The sequence below is a fragment of the Oryx dammah genome, unplaced genomic scaffold (genome assembly GCF_014754425.2).
Source record: "Oryx dammah isolate SB20612 unplaced genomic scaffold, SCBI_Odam_1.1 HiC_scaffold_2, whole genome shotgun sequence".
NCBI lineage: Eukaryota > Metazoa > Chordata > Mammalia > Artiodactyla > Bovidae > Oryx > Oryx dammah.
The window spans coordinates 102152556-102175195 of NW_024070186.1; the positions used below are offsets into that span (position 1 = coordinate 102152556).

A 22640-nucleotide genomic window follows, 5' to 3' on the forward strand; every position below is an offset into this window, starting at 1 on the left:
CAGGTTTCTCAAGAGGCAGGTCAGGTGGTCTGGTATTCCCATCTCTTTCAGAATTTTCCACAGTTGATTGTTATCCAAACAGTTAAAGGTTTTGGCATAGTCAATAAAGCAGAAATAGATGTTTTTTCTGAAACTCTCTTGCTTTTTCCATGATCCAATGAATCTTGGCAATTTGATCTCTGGTTCCTCTGCCTTTTCGAAAACCAGCTTGAACATCTGGAAATTCACGGTTCACGTATTGCTGAAGCCTGGCTTGGAGAATTTTGAGCATTACTTTACTAGCATGTGAGACTAGTGCAATTGTGCTGTAGTTTCAGCCTTCTTTGGCATTGCCTTTCTTTGGGATTGGAATGAAAACTGACCTTTTCCAGTCCTGTGGCCACTACTGAGTTTTCCAGATTTGCTGGCATATTGTGTGCAGCACTTTCACAGCATCATCTTTCAGGAGTTGAAATAGCTCAACTGGAATTCCAACACCTCTACTAGCTTTGTTTGTAGTGATGCTTTCTAAGGCCCACTTGACTTTACATTCCAGGATGTCTGGCTCTAGGTGAGTGATCACACCATCATGATTATCAGTGTCATGAAGATCTTTTTTGTACAGTTCTTGTGTATTCTTGCCACCTCTTCTTAATATCTTCTGCTTCTGTTAGGTCCATACCATTTCTGTCCTTTATCGAGCCCATCTTTGCATGAAATGTTCCCTTGGTATCTCTAATTTTCTTGAAGAGATCTCTAGTCTTTCCCATTCTATCATCTTCCTCTATTTCTTTGCATTGATCACTGAGGAAGGCTTTCTTATCTCTCCTTGCAATTCTTTGGAACTCTGCATTCAAATGCTTATATCCTTTCTTTTCTCCTTTGCTTTTCACCTCCCTTCTTTTCACAGCTATTTATAAGGCCTCCTTAGACAGCCATTTTGCTCTTTTTACATTTCTTTTTCTTGGGGATGGTCTTGATCCCTGTCTCCTGTACAATGTCACAAACCTCTGTCCATAGTTCATCAGGCACTCTGTTGATCAGATCTAGTCCCTTAAATCTATTTCTCACTTCCACTGTATAATTATAAGGGATTTGATTTAGGTCATATCTGAATGGTCTAGTGGTTTTCCCCACTTTCTTTAATTTAAGTCTGAATTTGGCAAAGGAGTTCATGATCTGAGCCACAGTCAGCTCCTGGTCTTGTTTTTGCTTTAATGTTTTGCTTGTTTTAATGTGGTAGTTTTGGTCAATTCTGAAAAGAATTTTGAGAACAAGAGTCTGTGATTTTCATCAAGTACTTTTACTTAGCTTATGGTGATTTCAGTAATAAAGAACCAGGTTGTCAATGGCTAAAATAATTTCACCGAAATAATTTATAGTGACAGACGAACAGATAGATATGGATGTAGATATATAGAGATAGATAATCTCCATTTTTTCTCTATAAACCTTTTAGCAAATATTGGTGAAGCAAAGTTTGTCTTACAAAGTTACCAGTGGAAGGTCAAAACATAAAGTTGAAATATATTTGTCTAGCTGAGTGATTAGAACACTTCTTAGTGTCTAGTCCAAATTCAAGCAAGAAAGGACTCAATTCTCAATTTTTGAGCCACATCTAAAATGCTTCATATTTATACTCAAAAACACTTCTTAACAACAAGGTCCTACTGTATAGCACAGGAACTATATTCAATATCTTGTAATAACCTAAAATGGGGAAAATCTGAAAAAGAATACTTAATATTATATAATTTATATATATGTCAATGACTTTGCTGTATGCCAGAAATTAATACAACATTGTAAACCAACTATACTTCAATTTAAAAAAACAAAAGCCAAACAAAAGCTGAAAACTGCTTCTTTTCAAATCAGCAAACTATCTGATTCTAGTTGCTCTGTTTAATATGAAAGGCAAATACCACAATGTTTATAAGCAGAAATGCTTGAATCAATTGCCTGCGGTTTAACTCTCGGTTTACTATTCAGTAGCTCAGTAATTTAGCACAGGTTACCTAACCTTTCAAACCTCAGCATCCTCATGTATAAAATGGGTATAATGGAAGTATCTGCTTCATGTGTTGTTGTAAGAAAAAATGAAGTAGGAAAATAAACAACCTTAGAACAGTCCCTGGGCCAGCCCCAGAATCCTTGCATGCCTACTCTGTTGTCTCTTTCTCAGCCTTGCCCAGCCTCCCCCTGGTGGACACCTTCATAGGCATCTGGAAGTTAGTGGACGGCAAGAATTTCAATGACTACCTGAAGTCACTCAGGGTGGATTTTGCTACCATGACCAACCTACCACATCACTGAAGTGGATGGAGACACAATCACCATAAAAACACACAGCATCTTCAAGAACACAGAGATCAGCTTCAAGCTGGGAATGGAGTTTGGTGAGACGATAGCAGATAACAGGAAGGTCAAATCCACTGTGATGTGCTGGATGGAGGCAAACTTGTTCACATGCAGAAGTGGATCAGACAGGAGGAAACACTAGTGCAGGAAACAGCTGATGAGACACCCATCCCGACACCCACCCAGGGCAGTGCAGTTTGCACTCACACTTACAAGAAAGAGGCATGACCTGCCCACTCCTTCAACTGCTCTTCTGCCAGTTGACTCCTCCTTGACTCAGCACCAGATTGCCTCACTTTTCTCCTCTTGCATTTTGTACAAATTCAGCTTGATTGGAGGAATTCTCTTGGGGTCAGGTGGCAGCAGCCTGGATCCAGTTCCGTTCTCATTGTGTATGTTTTTGTTTTTTAACTACATTCAAAGGGTACTCTGACATCAATACACCAAAGCCAAAGTCAAAAGACAAAAACAAACAAACAAAACAGAAAGCACCTGAGCCTGGTACCTTCTATGCACTGAACAGATGTCAGTTAATATGATTACCAAATTTCAAGATATTGTAATTGTGGCAGGATAATTTGAGATATTAATCTTTTTTTAGTGTTCTGTTCTCATTGATGCACAAAATTCAAAAGACTGGAAGTGATTTTGGTATATTTTTATCTTTCCCCCCTGAAGAAAAGAATCAAGATTTTTCAGTCCTAGCATGTAAGAATTTCTCTTGCTCCAGGAGAGAATTAACGACTTCTGTTTTCTAAAACCTTTAATGAAGCAATAGGGCTGAATTTCATTTAAAAGGGAAGAGGAGAGATGAAGGGAAAGAAAGAAACCTGGAAGAAAAGAGAGGATGAGCCTCCCTCAGACCTAGAGCTAGAGGGGGTTGGATTTTTGGCAAGCAGAGAAGATTTATGTTCCTGCTGCAGAGTCCCAAAGGAGAGATGGAGAGGGATAGCTGAGGTTGGCCTCTAGGATCTAGGCCTAGAGAGAAGCATCAGGTCTTGTGTGAGCCAGAAGAACCACTACAATGGAGATCTCTGAGCAGGCCTAGCACACTCCTGCCAGAAAAACAACAGAAGACCAACATGTGTAAAAGCAACATGCAACAGAACACAAAATGGTAATGACAAAGATAATATGGGTGTTGACCAGGTCACTTGCTCATCTCCACTTGCCCCAATTCAAGTCTTACAGAGTCGTAAGAGAGAGAGAGAAGCCCCCAAAGCAAAACGTATATTGTTTCTTACTTCCCTGATAATTGAAAACCAGGCCCAGAATTAATTTATTTTAAAAAGAAGAAGTTCAGGGAACTTGAACTTGTGATCCAGTGGCTAAGACTCTGAGCTCCCAATGCAGTGGGCCTGGGTTCAATGCCTGATCAAGGAACTTGATCCCACATGCTGCAAATAAGAGTTCACATGCCACAACTAAGACCCACCACAGCCAAATAAATTAAATAAATAAATAAAAATTTTAAAAGATGAATTTCAGGAACTTCCTGGCAGTCGAGTTGGTTAGGACTCAGCGTTTTCCCTGCCAGGGGCCCAGGTTCAATCCCTGATCAGGGAACTAAGCTCTCACAAGCTGCACAGCATGGCCAAAAGAAAAAGATGAAGTTCTTTAAGTTAAGCAATGCATAGCATAAAAGTATGAGCTTTGCAAGGTTCTACTGTATAGCACAGGGAACCATATTTAATATCCTGTGACAAATCATAATGGAAAAGAATATGAAAAAGAATATGTATAACTGAATCACTTAGCTGTACCCCAGAATATATAACTATAAATCAATTATACTTCAATAAAATTTGAAGAAAAAAAAAACAAAGAATTATGAGTTTTTGAGTTATTTTAACCTTAGTTTAAATACTAGCTATGTGTATAGCCATGAGTAAAGGATTGAAATTCACTAAAATTTAGTTTCTATATTTATAAAATTATAACATAACTTGAAGCATATGTATAAAAATTAATAATTCATAAATTGCTGGATATATCATATGGCAAACATTCATATGGCAAATAAGTGGTAGCTATTAGTATTATTATATAAATGTGCTCCATTAAGCAGAAAAATAATTGCCAGTGAAAGATGACCCTGCCATAAAAGGATGCCTACTGAAGGTGCAGTAATTGGTAAACAACTCTGATCCCCTTCAGGACCAAGGCACTTCTGAAGCAGACCACCTGAAATGTGGACCTTCCCTGGTGGCTCAGATGGTAAAGCGTCTGCCTACAATGTGGGAGACCTGGGTTCAATCCCTGGGTCTGGAAGATCCCCTGGAGAAGGAAATGGCAACACACTCCAGTATTCTTACCTGGAAAATCCCATGGACAGAGGAACCTGGTTAGGCTACAGTCCATGGGGTCGCAAAAAGTCGGACACGACTGAGTGACTTCACTCTTCACTCACTCACTCACTCACCTGAAATGGGGATCACATACCGCATGCATTAGCAGAATCTGGGAAAGTACATGTAGACCTGTATCTCCAGACGCTAGAAAAGGGAGCCAGGGGGTATGGACCATAAAGTTGGATAAGGAAGAAACTATTAATGTGGGAGCACTATCCTATGACACACTGTTCCCAGGTAGCACTAGTGGTAAAGAACCTGCTTGCCAATGCAGGAGACTCAAGAGACACAGGTTCAATCCCTGGGTCAGGAAAATTCCCTGGAGAAGGAAATGGTAACCCACTCCAGTATTCTTGCCTGAAGAATCCCATGGACAGAGAAGCTTTGCAAACTACAATCCATGGGGTGGCAGAGACTCACACAAGACTGAAGCAACTTAGCCCACATGCATCCTATGACACAAGGTTTAATGCTCTGCAAGGACCTTAGGAGACTGTGCTACCATGCTGCTCAGATGACCTTGGAAACACAAAGAAAGTAATCAACTTCATTAGGTGAATTAGAAATACCAGAAACTCCTCCCTCATGGATTCATGATTCATGGCTCAGTATATGTGTACAAGCTGAAAATTACCAGCTCCTGCATGTCACTCACAGATGACCTTGCAAACAACCACAGTGAAATTCCTAATGGGCAGAATGTCAGTGTGCACCCAGCCATCTGCTTTGTGTAGAAAGTGTCCCAAGGTTGTGATATGTATGGTTTCATGAGCAACAACAAATGACTTGGCTGGTTGGATGGGGCATGGAATGAAAGACAGAGAAGTGAGAAAAGGCATGTGGATAGACATAGAGGAGTGGACACAATATGTAAAAATCTTTGTTTCGCTTATGAATGTGCTTGTGAGCGACTGTTTAAACTGACACCAAGATAACTCCTTGGAGCATGCCTTGGTGCTGTTCTGGTCACATCTGAAGGACAATCCTGACTAACATTCACTCACAGATACTGTTGCCAAGAACCCTTCTCTCCAAATCTGTGTGCGTCTCTGCAGACTGCTTCCCAAGGAACCCAATCCAAGAAAGTGCCAAATTAAACACTTATAAATTTAAAAGAAAGACAATGGAAATTTTATATGAAAGATAATTAATACTTTCATCATAAAATGTGTACTTTAAATCCGTGAATACGAACATTTTAAAGAAGACTTGAAGCAAGTGGCTAAAACTGTCACCACCACCACCCACTCCACACCTGCCAACCAGACAAGCACACAGACGCTACTCACACACATATTATCTCATTCCATATCCAAAAATTTCAGGGGAAAGAGATCACTTATTTCTGCTAATTCTACCCAAACTTTCAGAAACCACTCTAACTGGTAACCTCTTGTCATGTGCCTCTAAATAAATCACTGTTAAGGGATATGCAATGCTGATTGGGCATCACTACTATATACACTTCCTACACCTGGGATAAAGGGAGGAAGGGAACAACATTGCAGGACTGACACAGAGATATCAGTGTCATCAGTGTCTTCCCATAAGGAAGGCAACATTCCCAAGAAAACTCAGAATGCTCTAACCAGGAGAACAGCACCAACCATTTTTCAAAAATAAAAATGCTTAAATAAAGGATAATCCTTTTTAATGGATATACTTGACTATAGGTCTGTGATGGGCAGGTTTCTAAAGTGGCCCATAAAATTCCTGCTCCTTGGAGTACACAGCTATGTAAATCCCTCCTCTTGAAATGTCAACAGGACCTGTAAATACAATAAGATATTACTTCCATGATTATGTTGCATTATGTGGCAAAACATATCTTTCAGATATAACTATTCTCAGCTGAGTTTAAGTGAATCAAATTGGAATCTTCCACCCCCCCCGCCCACAGGGTAAACTAATCAGATGAGACTTTTAAAAGCTATCAGAAGCATCAGAGAGCTCTTCATTGGATAACCATGTCTTGAATTGCCTTTGGATGAGGGTAGGACCTGAGGGTGGCCTCTAAGAGCTATGAGCAACCCCAGCCAACAGTGAGCAAGAGAAACAGGGCCTCTATCATAGTATAATCACAAGGAGCTGCATTCTGATAATGCCTACATGAGCCAGGAAGAGTACTCTCAAACTGCAGATGAGACCCATGCACTGGCCAGCACCTTCATGTCAGCCTCATGGGTTCCTGAGCAGAGTTGTGTCAATCAGAGATTTCTGATCTGCAGAAACCATGAGACAACTCATTGGTATTTTAATTTGGGGCAATTGGTTACTCGGCAATAGGAAATAGACACAAGGTCACTTTCTAAAGTCTTTTGGGTTTTTATTTTCATGACAGGTAACAGTATACAAAAATGCACAAAGTGTATATTAATGATGACTACAATGCTACAAAGAGTTTTGAGTATTTGTAATTTTCAACAATGGCAAAAATGATAAGTTTGAGATGTGAAATGTGTTCTTTCTGACAGTCTGCAAATATGCCCTACAGCTGCGTTTTAGGCATAGTATTTTGCAAAATGATCCAAGTGTTCATTTCACTCACTGAACTAAAAAGAAAAATGCTAGTTTTTTACATTATCGTTTTCTCTGCCACAAAGAACAATCTGCACTTCTTAAAAGCTATTAAATCTTAAAAATATATACTTTCTTAGCTCTGAATTCGTAGATGCCTCCTGAATCTTTAATACTCAAGAAGAGATAGAGGAAATGCAGAAAATGTTTCCCAAAAAAGTTTTGCCTGCTGAATTAATGTATAAGAATTCTAGAATCTTTACTAAAATAATATATTTTGGAAGAACCAGGAGCCAAAAGATATATTTTGTTTCCTCTTTGAATTCTCCAATTTGTGGCCATATGACCCTGGGAAAAGCTATTCTGGATAAAAGATTGAATAAATTCTAACAATTATATTAATGAAAGGATTCCATGAAAATGATATATAGATAGTGAAGTCGCTCAGTCATGTCTGACTCTTTGCGACCCCATGGACAGTAGGCAACCAGGCTCCTCTGTCCATGAGATTTTCCAGGCAAGATACTGGAGTGGGTTGCCATTTCCTTCTCCAGGGTATCTTCCCGACCCAGGGATCGAACCCGGGTCTCCCGCATTGTAGGCAGACGCTTTTACCGTCTGAGCCACCAGGCTGGACATATGGCAGCCCATAATTTTAAAAATACATTTTTTATGCTTCCCTTGTCACTAGTTTTTAACCTTGTGAGCACATTATGAATAAATTGGATATAATGACAAGCATCATACAGAATATTTGGGGAATTTCTGAAATGATAGCTGATACTCATCATTTGGTCCTGTTTTTTCTGTTCTTTCCTTTTTCTGCTGTGTGGAATACAGATGCAACAGTGGGAGCTCTAGCCACAGTTTTGCACCCTGAAGACCAGAGCATCCTGTAAAAATGATGATGGCCTACATCTAAGTCCTTAAGAATTCAAGAACCAGGAATATGCCACCAGCCTTCAGTTGATTACCTCTTAATTTTCACAAGAGAGAAGGAAACTTTTGTTTTGATTAATCCACTGTTATTTCGTATCTCTGTTACTCATGGCCAAAACTCATCCTGAGTGATAGAAATATGCAAAAGCTATTGACTTAATGTCATTCTAACTGCAGATTTTTGTGTATCAGATGACGTTTAGAAAGAATAAAGAAAATTTGTCATAACCACTAGCCGCATCAAATATATTAAATAGACGTACAGGCAATGCTACAAGATGCAAAATTTAAAACAATAGCTCTAGCCTCATGGTAAATTTAAAAAGGTACACAAATTTAATTAAAATTTGAAAAATTGTCTCCTAAATTAATCTTCCACTGACACTAGTTTCAATTTATAATTATACTCACAGAAATTCAAGGATATTGAAAAAAAAACAAATCTATAGAAGAAATAAGACATTCAAGGTAATACTATCTTGACAAATAAGACTACATGAAATAATCACCAGACTTCAACTTAAAGCTCTCATGGAGAAGGAAATGGCAACCCATTCCAGTATTCTTGCCTGGGAAACCCATGGACAGAGGGGCTTGGTGGGCTATGGTCATGAGGTTGTAAAAGACTTGGACATGACTAAGCACACACACACAAGCATGATGGTACTATTAGTTTCTTTATTTCAGGCCACACCACATGGCCTATGGGATCTTAACTCACCAACCGGGAATTGAACCCATGCCTCCTGCTTTGGAAGCACTGGAAATGATATATAGTAAGTGCCTAGATCTGATAGATAAGAGTGCCTGATGAACTATGGAATGAGGTTCGTGACAATGTACAGGAGACAGGGATCAAGATCATCCCCATGGGAAAGAAATGCAAAAAAGCAAAATGGCTGTCTGGGGAGGCTTTACAAATAGCTGTGAAAAGAAGAGAAGCAAAAAGCAAAGGAGAAAAGGAAAGATATAAGCATCTGAATGCAGAGTCCCAAAGAATAGCAAGAAGAGATAAGAACGCCTTCTTCAGCGATCAATGTAAAGAAATAGAGGAAAACAACAGAATGGGAAAGACTAGAGATCTCTTCAAGAAAATCAGAGATACCAAGGGAACATTTCATGCAAAGATGGGCTCGATAAAGGACAGAAATCGTATGGACCTAACAGAAGCAGAAGATATTAAGAAGAGTTGGCAAGAATACACAGAAGAACTGTACAAAAAAGATCTTCATGACCCAGATAATCACAATAGTGTGATCACTCATCTAGAGCCAGACATCCTGGAATGTGAAGTCAAGTGGGCCTCAGAAAGCATCACTATGAACAAAGCTAGTGGAGATGATGGAATTCCAGTGGAGCTATTTCAAATCCTGAAAGATGATGCTGTGAAAGTGCTGCACTCAATATGCCAGCAAATTTGGAAAACTCAGCAGTGGCCACAGGATTGGAAAAGGTCAGTTTTCATTCCAATCCCAAAGAAAGGCAATGCAAAAGAATGCTCAAACTACCACACAATTGCACTCATCTCACATGCTAGTAAAGTAATGCTCAAAATTCTCCAAGCCAGACTTCAGCAATACGTGAACCGTGAACCTCCTGATTTTTAAGCTGGTTTTCGAAAAGGCAGAGGAACCAGAGATCAAATTGCCAACATCCGCTGGATCATGGAAAAAGCAAGAGAGTTTCAGAAAAACATCTATTTCTGCTTTATTGACTATGCCAAAGCCTTTGACTGTGTGGATCACAATAAACTGTGGAAAATTCTGAGAGATGGGAATACTAGACTACCTAACCTGCCTCTTGAGAAATCTGTATGCAGGTCAGGAAGCAGCAGTTAGAACTGGACATAGAACAACAGACTGGTTCCAAATAGGAAAAGGAGTATGTCAAGGCTGTATATTGTCACCCTGCTTATTTAACTTCTGTCAGAGTACATCATGAGAAATGCTGGACTGGAAGAAACACAAGCTGGAATCTAGATTGCCAGGAGAAATATCAATAACCTCAGATATGCAGATGACACCACCCTTATGGCAAAAGTAAAGAGGAACTAAAAAGCCTCTTGATGAAAGTGAAAAAGGAGAGCGAAAAAGTTGGCCTAAAGCTCAACATTCAGAAAACGAAGATCATGGCATCTGGTCCCATCACTTAATGGCAAATCGATGGGGAAACAGTGGAAACAGTGTCAGACTTTATGTTTTGGGGCTCCAAAATCACTGCAGTTGGTGACTGCAGCCATGAAATTAAAAGACGCTTACTCCTTGGAAGAAAAATTATTACCAACCTAGATAGTATATTCAAAAGCAGAGACGTTACTTTGCCGACTAAGGTCTGTCTAGTCAAGGCTATGGTTTTTCCAGTAGTCATGTATGGATGTGAGAGTTGGACTGTGAAGAAAGCTGAACACTGGAGAATTGATGCTTTTGAACTGTGGTGTTGGAGAAGACTCTTGAGAGTCCCTTGGACTGCAAGGAGATCCAACCAGTCCATTCTGAAGGAGATCAACCCTGGGATTTCTGTGGAAGAATGATGCTAAAGCTGAAACTCCAGTACTTTGGACACCTCATGCAAAGAGTTGACTCATTAGAAAAGACTTTGATGCTGGGAGGGACTGAGGGCAGGAGGAGAAGGGGATGACAGAGGATGAGATGGCTGGATGGCATCACCGACTCGATGAACATGAATCTGAGTGAACTCCGGGAGTTGGTGGTGGACAGGGAGGCCTGGTGTGCTGCGATTCATGGGATCGCAAAGAGTCGGACACGACTGAGCAACTGAACTGAACTTAAATGAAGTGCTTTATAAATTCTAAAATGCTAACTAAAATTAAAGTATAGATAACAGATTTTTAAGTGGAGTTTTCTTTTTTGCTGCCATAAATAGTGTGTTCCAGACACAGGTATACTCAGAATGAAAACCGTTTAGAAATGATGAAGCATTAGGTATAAATGAACTTTGGATGCATTGTAAAGTATGTTCTATTGGAATGCTGATACTGGAAAATAAATTACACTAATTAGACTCACATATAAAATTTAACCTCTAAATTTTAGGATGTGTACACTTTGTAAAATTTATGTATAGGCACATTTAAATTGTTCAGTTAATTAAGGTACTTATTAAGTTAATTGTCATTGGCCTGAGTCTTGACTTATTGGTATAATTAAGGTTATTTGTGTAAGAATAAATCTTAGTACAAGGGGATATCTTTTCCTTTTTCTTTCTTTTTACATTTTAACTTCCTTTTATCATAGGACAGAAATCCAAAATCATGTATGTCCCAACAGACAGGGAATCTGTGATTCTGAGACGGTTTCAAGCAAAGTGATGATTCAAACTTATGCCTGCTTTTTGAATATGAAAATGTTGTAAGAAGATTGCTCCATCTTCTGGGTAATATTCCTGAGGATGAATTATTACTATCTTTCCATTCTTCTAGAAAGTCTCTTTGTAGTCATTTATTTAAAATGACTTTTAATCCCATCATATAGGCTTCCCAGGTGGCTCAGGGGTAAAGAACCCAACTGTCAATGTTGGAGAGACAGGAGATACAGGTTCGATCCTTGGGCTGGGAAGATCCCTTGGAGTAGGAAATGAGAAACCACTCCAGTATTCTTGTCTACATGGACTGAGGAGCCTGGCAGGCTACAGTCCATAAGGTCACAAAGAGTCAGACATGACCTAGTGACCGAGCACACACACACACACACACACACACACACAAACACATTGCATCATATACAATATTTTGTTATTCATAGAAAGAAAGCAAGTTTCTCTATAAGAACATCTTAGATAGACTTCAGAGGTACCTCTGGAAATTGCACTGTCTCACCACATTGGGTTGCAGTTCAGAATCCAGAATGAGATTTCCCCTGGACTCTTTTTGTATTCTATTTTTGTTTTCTCATTGTTCTGGATGAAAGTCATCCCTCCACTACCAGGGACTCCACCTACCCCATGAGAGATGTGAGTCCCTCCTCAGCAGTTTTTCTCAATAATACAAAATTCTCTATTTCCTAAGAGACCACTACTTGAGGCAGAAAGAAAAATTTTACTGAAACATCTGCCTTGCTCTGTGTGTGTTACTCGCTCATTTGAGTCCGACTCTTCATGACCCCATGGACTGTAGCCCACCAGGCTCCTCTGTCCATGGGATTCTCCAGATAAGAATACTGGAGTGGGTTGCCATTTCCTTTTTAATAAAAGTCCATACAACTAGAGAATTCTTTAAACTAGAACTATGACTTTATATTTCTGGGCTCCAAAATCACTGCAGATGGTGATTGCAGCCATAAAATTAAAAGACACTTACTCCTTGGAAGGAAAGTTATGACCAACATAGACAGCATATTCAAAAGCAGAGACATTACTTTGCCAACAAAGCTCCGTCTAGTCAAGGCTATGGTCATGTATGGATGTCAGAGTTGGACTATAAAGAAAGCTGAGCACCAAAGAATTAATGCTTTTGAACTGTGGTGTTGGAGAAGACTCTTGAGAGTCCCTTGGACTGCAAGGAGATCCAACCAGTCCATTCTGAAGAAGATCAGTCCTGGGTGTTAATTGGAAGGACTGATGTTGAAGCTGAAACTCCCAATACTTTGGCTATCTGATGCGAAGAGCTGACTCATTGGAAAAGACCCTGATGCTGGGAAAGATTGAGGGCAGGAGGAGAAGGGGACGACAGAGGATGAGATGGTTGGATAGCATCATTGACTCTATGGACATGGGTTTGGGTGAGCTCTGGGAGTTGGTGATGGACAGGGAGGCCTGGCGTGCTGTGGTTCATGGGGTCGATTGCAAAGAGTCAGACACGACTGAGCTACTGAACTGAACTGATTTGATTAGGTTAGAACAACTCTGCCCCCAGCTCACCATAGATATTATTAATAAAAGAAGATACCAAGAAGTAAATCCACCCAGTACTTCCATTTCCCACAAAGTAGACTTAGGAGCAAGAGTAAAACATATAACAAAGAGCTAGAAACTTCTAGAATTATGTAGGTGTAATCATTGAGTCCTTGTAGTATTTTGAAAGCCCTGGTGATGCCACATGGTTGTCATGATTAAAAAGATGATTAAGAAATTCAGTGTGTCAAATTCAGGGTTATTTACCACTATTTAAATTAGCTATATAAAGCATGCTCTACCTTTCCAAGTGGGGTTTGCACTGGAGAAACTGTGAAGGTTAGGATTTGTAGACAGATCTGCATCTCATTAAAATTGAGTTACTGGTTCATTTGTGTATCCTTGGGCAAATCATTTCAGCAGTTAAAAAAAGATAATGCTCAAGGCTAAAAGATTAAATCCCCTAGTAAAAAAACAAGCAAGGTAAATGATAATACTATTATAATAAATATTGTTATTTATTGTTATTGCTTTTGAGTCTAGCTTTTTCTAAGCTCCTATCACTATTATTATTCATCATTTTTAGCTGCGTTCATTAGGCAAGGTACAAGGAGATCATACCCAGTGCTATGTATCACTCAGAGATGGTGCCTTACTGTCCTAGCTCATCAGTGATACTCTCTTGACTCTGGGGCAGGAAGACCCAGTGGAATAATGTTCTAGAAACTAAAGCAGGGGCCAGCTTTAACAGCACTACTCCCAGGAACTCTGATAAAGCTAACAGAGGACCTATTATCGTAGATGCCAGGTGTTGGTGAAATAAATGGTATGAGTTACTGCATCAAATAAGGCCATCCTAATGAGATCTTTCTCTCACCCATTGACAGTCTGAGGCAGAGATCTGATAGTTTACCCATTCATTCATTTACCTGCTATATGTATCACACCCTAGTAAGTGCTAAGAAAGGTGTTACAGAAATGAACCCGTATACAGGATACAGATGGGGCCTAATAAACATTCCTTCAACCATCAGAAGCTTAAAAGATTTTACAAAGACACTGGAAAGAGCTAAGTAAAAGTAAAAAGTAGGATATCAAGGCAGTGTTGTGTGATAGAAAGAACATAGACTTCTACTAATATCAAACTGTATTATTTAAGTTATTTAAAGTTAAAGAAATTGAAATAGTATGTTATTCATGTGACTATACAGATTAAGGGTACAGAAAAGATAACAATATCACAAATAACCATGTAAATGTAAATGAAAAGCAGCAAAGATACCACTTTCAGCAACCAGATTAAATGTTTGCCAATACCAGCTGCTGACAAGAGTGCTGAGGAAAAGAAAATCTTATATAGAAAATAGGACAAACTCGAACAGACACACTAGTTGAGCAATTTGGCAGTATTTAGAAGAACCCCAAAATACTTAAACTTTCTAACCCAACAGTTCAACTTCTAAGTATTTTTTCTATAGAAACTTTCAGTTTCATACATAGAAACTGTCCAAAGAGACATAAAAATATGCACCATGTGACTTCCCTGGTGGTCCAGCAGTTAAGAATCCACCTGCTAATTCAGGGACACAGATTCAGTGACTGGTCTGGGAAGATTCCACATGCTTCAGGGCAACTAAGCCTGTGTGCTCAACTACTGAAGCCTGCACACCCTAGACCCCATGCTCTGCAACTAGCGAAGCCACCGCAGCAATAAGCAAGCCCATGAGCCACAGCTAGAGAGGAGTCACCACCAGCCACAACTAGAGAAAGCCCACACGCAGCAATGAAGACTCACCTCAGCCATAGATAGACAGATAATTTTTTTTTAATATGCACTGTGCATCATTTTTGTAATAGCAAAGTGGGGGAAATGTCAATTGACCATGGAATACTGTTGGACAAAAAGAACCACAGATTTAGAATTTTAAATAAAACTTTATCATTTACAAAGAATGGCATTAAACTTCCTTTAAAAACCCTTCAAAACTTTTCTTGGGTTCTCAGAAGCCTCGTGACATACAGGTAGATCTCCTAATATTCCACAGGGAGGGGAGAGCAGACCTTTTCATCACATATCAGCACTCTTCAAAAGGTTATTTAAAAGATATGCTTGTAAGACATGTTTGAAAGGAGATTAGAGTACCCTTCCAAAAACACAAGCATTTATCATTTTGCTAAAGCTTCTCTAAGTTTTACTTGGTAATGCTTATTTAGTGAAGAAGATTATTTTTTCATCAGTAGACAAAGAAAATATATTTATTTAGTGCTGTTATATGAATGAAGTTGATCTATACGTAATAGCATAGGGGATAATTTAAGTAAAATAAATGGCTGCAAAAAAGATGTGTGCAGTATGATATTTATGTGCACTAAAAAATGAGGCTCAGGTTTTAGGCCACATGTACATGTCAGAAAATTATGAACCTAAATTCTTCATAGCGGTTGTCTCTGAGGAGGGAAAAAAGGAGATGAGATTGAAGAGGGAGAATTTAAACTTATTTAGAATAGCTTAATTACTTTATATTTTAAAAATCTGAACAAAATAAGAAAAAAGATTTTATATTTTAAAATTTTAGTGACAATAATTTAAAATTATTTTACATTTTAAAATTATAGGGATCAAACCCAGGTCTCCCATATTACAGGCAGGTTCTTTACCAGTTGAGACACAAGGGAAGCCCAAGAATACTGGAATGGGTAGCCTGTCCCTTCTTCACGGAATCTTCCTGACCCAGGAATCGAACCAGGGTCTCCTGCATTGCAGGTGGATTCTTTACCAACTGAGATATCAGGGAAGCGATGGGTGTACATATAACTGCTGAACTGCTTATTTCTTCTTTAAGCTGGCTTTTGGCTTCATGTACTCTCAAGCACTCTATTGTCAGATATATATTAATTTTCAATTGTTATATCCATCTAATGTAATTACTTTTTTAACATTATGAAATGTCCCTCTTTGTCTCTAGAAATATTCCTTAAGTTAAATTTCATTTATCCAGTATGAATACAGCAATCCTAGTTCTCATATGCTTAATGTTTACATTGTATATATTTTGCATCATTTTATTTTCAATATATGTATATCTTTTCAACTCAAATGTATTTTGTGTGGTATATATACACAATGGAATACTGTTAGCCATAAAAAGAGAACAAAATTTTGTCATTTGCAGCAACATGGGTGGATTTGGAGGGTATTATGCTAAAGTGAAATAAGTCAGACAGAAAAAGACAAATATTGTATGATATTATTTATATATGACATCTAAAAAATACAACAAATTCATGAATTTAACAAAAAAGAAGCAGACTCACAGATATAAAAACAAACTAGTGGTTGCCATGGGGAAGGGAAGGAGGAGCAATGTAGAAGTAAGGGAATGGAGAGTGCAAGCTATTGGGTATAAGAAAGACTCAAGGATGCTTTCTTTGTACAACATGGGGAATCTAGCCAATATTTTGTAATAACTGTAAATGTAAAGTAAATTTTTTAAATAAATTTATTTATTTTAATGGGAGGTTAATTACTTTACAATATTATTAAACTACATAAAAAATTAAAATAATATTAAAAACTATAAAAAAGGATAAATGGCTGAAAAAAAACAATAAGTTGCTAAAAAGTACATAATTTGAATATTGCTTTATGAAAGTAAAGGTACCTGTTTAATATAGTTGAAATGTGTGTTAACCTATGTTTTCTAGAATCACACATATTAAAAGTCAGTCTTCTATGAAATCTTATTTATTTTGGAAAGGAATCCATGGCTTACATATCGCTACTTATGTGGTGACTTCCTTTCAAGAAAATAGAAAAAAAAAAAAAAAAAGGAAAGATAAAATAATAAAAATAATAAGATAAAATAAACCTTTCAGAAGGCATATAATTTAATTTTTGCCATCGGGTTTGACAATCTGTGCTTTTTGATAAAAAGTTTAATCCACTTACTTTGGGTAGTGTATTGATATGCTTAAATTTATATCTATCATTTTGCATTTGCTCTATATATGATTTGTTTATTTTTTTCTCGGCTTAACTGACTTTGTTGTTAACCCAACAAATTAGACAATATTATTGTGTTAGTTCAAGTCCTCAAAAAGCAGGATTAAATGAGTGAGGATTTTATTAGAGGAAACCTCTCTTGGAAAAAGTGGAGAGAGGCTGGAAAAGCCAGACCCTGAAGCAAGTATTACCCTAAACAAAGGAGAAAGGGGAAGTTGTTTGGGCTTTGGCATTCTAAGTGCTGCAGGAGTCTTCAAGTGAAAGATCCTCTTGAAAGGAATCCTGTATTTATTTCCCAGGAACAGGCTTGCCTTAGTATCTCTGTGCACTGTCATTGGTTGGGAAAAGCGCATGGAAAAAGTGAGTTTGGGTGGTGGATTTCAGAGTGTAGAAACCAGAGTTCTCAGTCAGTTAAACGCCTCTGTATTAGAGATCTGCAAGATACGCTTTTACTGCCGCTGCATCCTCCTTACATTATAAGGACAAAGTTACTCTACATTCATCTACATGGTTGCCAGTGGCTTTGCCCATCATTTCTTCCCGCATATAGGACTTTTTTCTGAGTTCACTTTTCTTCTTGAAGTTCTTTTTTTTTTTTTTTTAACCCCCTTTATGAATCTCTGTGCTGGTAACTTCTCTAAGCTTTTGTTTGTTTAAAAAAGTCTTGATCCTCATTCTTGAAAGTTAAACTATTAGCAAGAACAAAAAAAAAAACAAGCTAAGAATTACTTTCCCTCAGGATTTTTAAAGTTATTGTTCTTTCCCATATTAGCATCCATTGTTTTAAAAACAATCTTATGTTAGTTTAACCATCATTCCTCAGTAGGTAATCTGAATTTACCTTCCACTGTATTTGAGATATTCTCTCTGTCTGTGGTGTGCTGAAATATCACCACTATATTTTCTATCCTTGTCACTCAGTGTCTTACTGTGTAATTCCTTCAGGTCTACCTTCCATGCAATAATTTTTAACTCATGTGTGTGTCAGTTGCTATTTAATTCATCTTAGGCGATAAGACCACTAAAAATGGTTATTTCTAAAATTTCTTGGTTTATTTTTGTCTGCTTTAAACTTTTTTGTTCAAAAAAGTTTTGTCGTTATGTGAAAACCACTCAGGTTATCTAAACCTCCAAACAAAGGGTAGCAAAATATGAGATTTCAAAAGGATACATAAGCTTAAATAATACTGAATTTAATTTTACTTACTGGTAAATTTGAGAATACTCATTAGCATTTACCACATTATTCAAATCACTGAATAAATAATAATTTTATAATTTACACTTTAGATTTTTATTATCCTCATCATTTAGTTGTCACTTAATTCTTTACTTCTTGATTTTTTTTGCAAAAAATGTCATATTTTGACAAAGATTCAAAATGAAGTACTGCCTATATTATCCAAGTGTTACATATTTTCAAAATAAGTCATATCTAAAATATTCAGCTGGAATTAATTCAAGTATATTTCCAAGAAAGGCAAGCATTTTCTACATAGTTTTGAGGTAGAATCCTAAGAGATATGTTGAACTTGTGATTCAAAATAACATCTATTCACAAAGGAAAAAAAAAGAGACTATTTTTCCTTTCAAGTACAATATTTATAAATGTTTATAAATTATATATTAAATGTTCAAATTGAAGTCCTAGTGTTGTGATGTATATATCCAAACCCATCAAAAAAAGCTGCTTTTTAAAATTAAGTTATAAATTCAAATATATCAAATTTCAATGGATATAACTTCAACCTATAAATATTAAGCTACATGTCAATACATGTTTAAAGGATGCTTACAAAATAAATTTATCAAGAAGTTTAAAATAAAATAATCATGCAGTATATTAACTATATTCATGAAATCTGGATTATCGGATTATAGTGTTATGTACAGCTTTAGAAAAAACTTCAGATGTTAAATGAATGATTCAAGAATATACATAGATTTTCTAAAAGTGTTAAAAACATAACTGAGTTTTAATGTATGCAGACCTAACCTTCATCAATATGAGCATTTTAACGTAATCACCAACTATTAGATTGATATCTTGATGATTGAGATGTATATGTTTTTCTATACTACTCAATCAATATATTAGCATGTAGATTAATACTGAAATGAAGCAAATTTCAAGTTTGATGTTTTTTAATATAGACTTGCTTTTAAAGGTTGTATACATAATGGCTTTGGCTTCTGTATGAAACCAAGAGGCTAAGAATTGCTAGAGTCATGTAAAGATCATAAGAGGAAGACCATGAGAATCTCCGAGACTTGGGTCTGAGTCCTAACATTCTAAGCCTGAACCAGTTTGGAAAAACTTAACTCCAGACTTCTTGTAATATGAGGTAATGTCTGTTTTTCTTATTAAGTTCACTCTTAATTGGATATTCTGTTATTTGCAGGAAAAAGCCTTCCTAAGTGATATCTAAACATATAATTTTTTCTTGGAATGTAAGAGTTGTTCTACTCAATCGCCAACAGATTAAAAGAGAAAATACTGAAAAGAAGTGACTGACAAAAGTCAACATACATTTACAAAAAAAAATCTTAGCCAACTACAAATTAAAAGCAATTTCTTTAGACACAGATAAAGAACAGACTTTTGGACTATGTGGGAGAAGGCAAGGGTGGGACTGTATGAGAGAATAGCATTGAAACATGTATATTACCATATGTAAAATAGATGACCAGTGCAAATTCAATGCATGAAGTAGGGCACCCAAAGCTGGTACTCTGGGACAACCCAGAGGGATGGAGCGGGGAAGGAGGTGGGAGGGGGGTCCAGGATGGTGGGACACATGTACACCCATGGCTGATTCATGTCAATGTATGGCAAAAACCACCACAATACTGTAAAGTAATTAGCCTCCAATTAAAATAAGTAAATTAATTTTAAAAAATTCAATTTCTTTAACATTAGCTTCTAGAAAACCATTTTTAACGAAATATCAGAACTATACTTGTTTTAGTCGAAACAGAAAAGGAATGTCCACTCACTAGTACTTGCATCATTACTGGAGATCCTAGATCAAGTTAGTTGTACATACTTACATACACACACAGAGACATACCAAAGAAATGAAGCATAAACAGTAGAAGTAAATAGACCAAACTCTCATTATTTGCAGGTGATTTCACAAATCAGATACTTAGAAAATTCTAGAATACTTGCTAAGACACTGCATAACCACAGGTCTTGCTAATGTAAATACTGCATGCCTAACACATATACTTTTTTTCACTCCACAAATATTTATTAACTATCTACCATGTGCCAGTTACTGTGCTAGACCACAGAGATTCAAGTCAAGCAAAACAGTACATTCCCTGACAATTATGAAACTGTATCTACCATGAGAGGTAAATAAACTTTAATCAAATGTTTCCATCCATTCCATTTTGGGGCTTCCCTGGTGACTAGTGGTAAAGAAGTGTTACTTGCTCAGTTGTGTCTGACTCTTTGCAACCCCATGGACTCTGTAGCCCACCAAGTTCCTCTGTCCATGGGATTCTCCAGGTAAGAATACTGCAGTAGGTTGCCATTCCCTTCTCCAGGGGCTCTTCCACCTCTAGTGCAGGAGGCCTGGGTTCAATCCCTCGTCTGGGAAGATCCCACATGCCACACAGAAACTAAGCCCATGTGTGTATGCTCAGTTACTCAGTCATGTCTGACTCTTTGAACCCCATGGACTGTAGGACGCCAAGCTCTTCTGTCCATGGGATTCTCCAGGCAAGAATACTGGAGTGGCTTGCCATTTCCTCCTCCAGGGGATCTTCCAGACCCAGGAATCAAACCGGTGTCTCCTTACACTAACATCAATCACAGAGTATGTTAAGTTCCCCTTAATAAAATGTGCAGTGATCTACAGGGAAAGCTAATTTAATCTGGGGACTAAAGAAAAATGATCAGTATAAGATAGTCAACAAAATGATGAAAAGTTAATTAGATGAGGCAGAGGAAGGAGAAGGAAATGTTTCCAAAAGAAAACCAGTACAAACAATGGCACCTGAAGAAAGTATAGTACATTAGATAGACTGACAGATGGGCAGTGTTGTTTAGAGACAATTCTCCATGGCATTTATTGACATCTTGTATCAGCATATGAGTTCTTGTACTGGACCATCTTTCCAAGGATATTTGCATAGCAACCAACCATCTTGAAATATACAGATACTCTCTCTCTCTCAAAAGAGGATATTTTTCCCTAACGAGAAACATAAAGGTAATATCTTCCTCCAGGACAAAGGATGGACAAGTTTACTATCAGCTTACTTGTAAGACTGAGGGTTTCCTAAGCTCAGAGGAACACTGTGTGCATGCCATCTAGCTGAGCTTATATCCACATCACCCTCGTGGGCCTTGCGAAGCAGGAAGAACCAACATGAACATGAATCTGCTTGCTGAGCTATGTACAGTGATATCCTTTGTCTCTAACCTAGGAACTTAGTGTCTCCTGCCAGCCTCTATGAAACTGTTATATTGTTAGCTATGTTGTTAGCAGGCTACATTGTTAGCTTTCTAAGCCCCTTCACACTTCATGACAAGGGTGAGTGAAACAGACAGTTTGGGAGAAAATGGCAAAATAAGAATCAGGAAAGAAAAGCAGGATCTTATTAGAAATGGTCAAGACAAATATTGCAAATATTTAACAGCCATCTGGTATAGACACTGACCAGTTTGAATAAACTCAAGAGACTCAGAAGGGCCATTAACAAACAAACATATATTTAGTTGGTTTATACTTTATACTAATTCAAAAAGATATATGCACCCCTGTATTCATTGTAGCACTGCTTGCAATAGCTGTGGATATTTTATTTTCATCAATATCACCTCACACTTGTTAGAAGAATGGCGACTATCAACAAGACAACAAATACCAGGTGTTGGCAAGGATGTGGTGAAAAGGCAACCCTCATGCACTGTTGGTAGGAATAAATTGGTGCAGCCACTATGGAAAAATGTAGGGAGGTTCCTCAAAATGTTAAAAACAAAACCACCATATAATCCAGCAATTCTACTCCTGGGTATTTATCTAAAGAAAACAAAACCACTAATTCAAAAAGATATATACACCTCTATGCTCATTGTAGCACTGTTTACAATAGCCAAGATATGGAAACAATCTAAGAACCTATGAATACGTGAATGGATAAGATGTGGTGTGTGTATATTATTTTTACAGCTGAATAATATTCCACCGTGTGTGTATATATATATTCCATCAACTAAATTTATTGTGACAATGATTCCATGATGAAAGTCAAATCTTTATGCTGTACACCTTAAACTTACATGGTGTTATATGTCTATTGTATTTCAATAAAACTGGGAAAAAAACATATTTATCTTATTTTCAATAATAAAAACTAAATCTGAAAAAAAAAGAGACAAAAGTTAATTGCTTTCAAGGATGCAGAGTAATTTGAATTCTCATTTATTGCTGGTAGGAATGAAAATGGTACAGTCAGTTTAGAAAAAAATTGGCAATTTCTTATAAAGTTAAACATATGCTTAACACATAGTCCAGAAATTTCACTGCTATATATTGACACAAGTGAACTGGAAACTTTTGTCCCCATAAAAACTTGTACATGAATGCCACAAACTGGAAACAACCCAAATGTCTTTCAGTTGGTTA

The 22640-nt window shown here is 37.4% G+C and overlaps 1 pseudogene; it reads left to right on the forward strand.

The window, feature by feature from the left end:
• The window catches only part of LOC120881944, a 130563-nt pseudogene extending 127796 nt beyond the window's left edge, over positions 1-2767 (forward strand).
• Positions 2768-22640: the final 19873 nt, after the last annotated feature.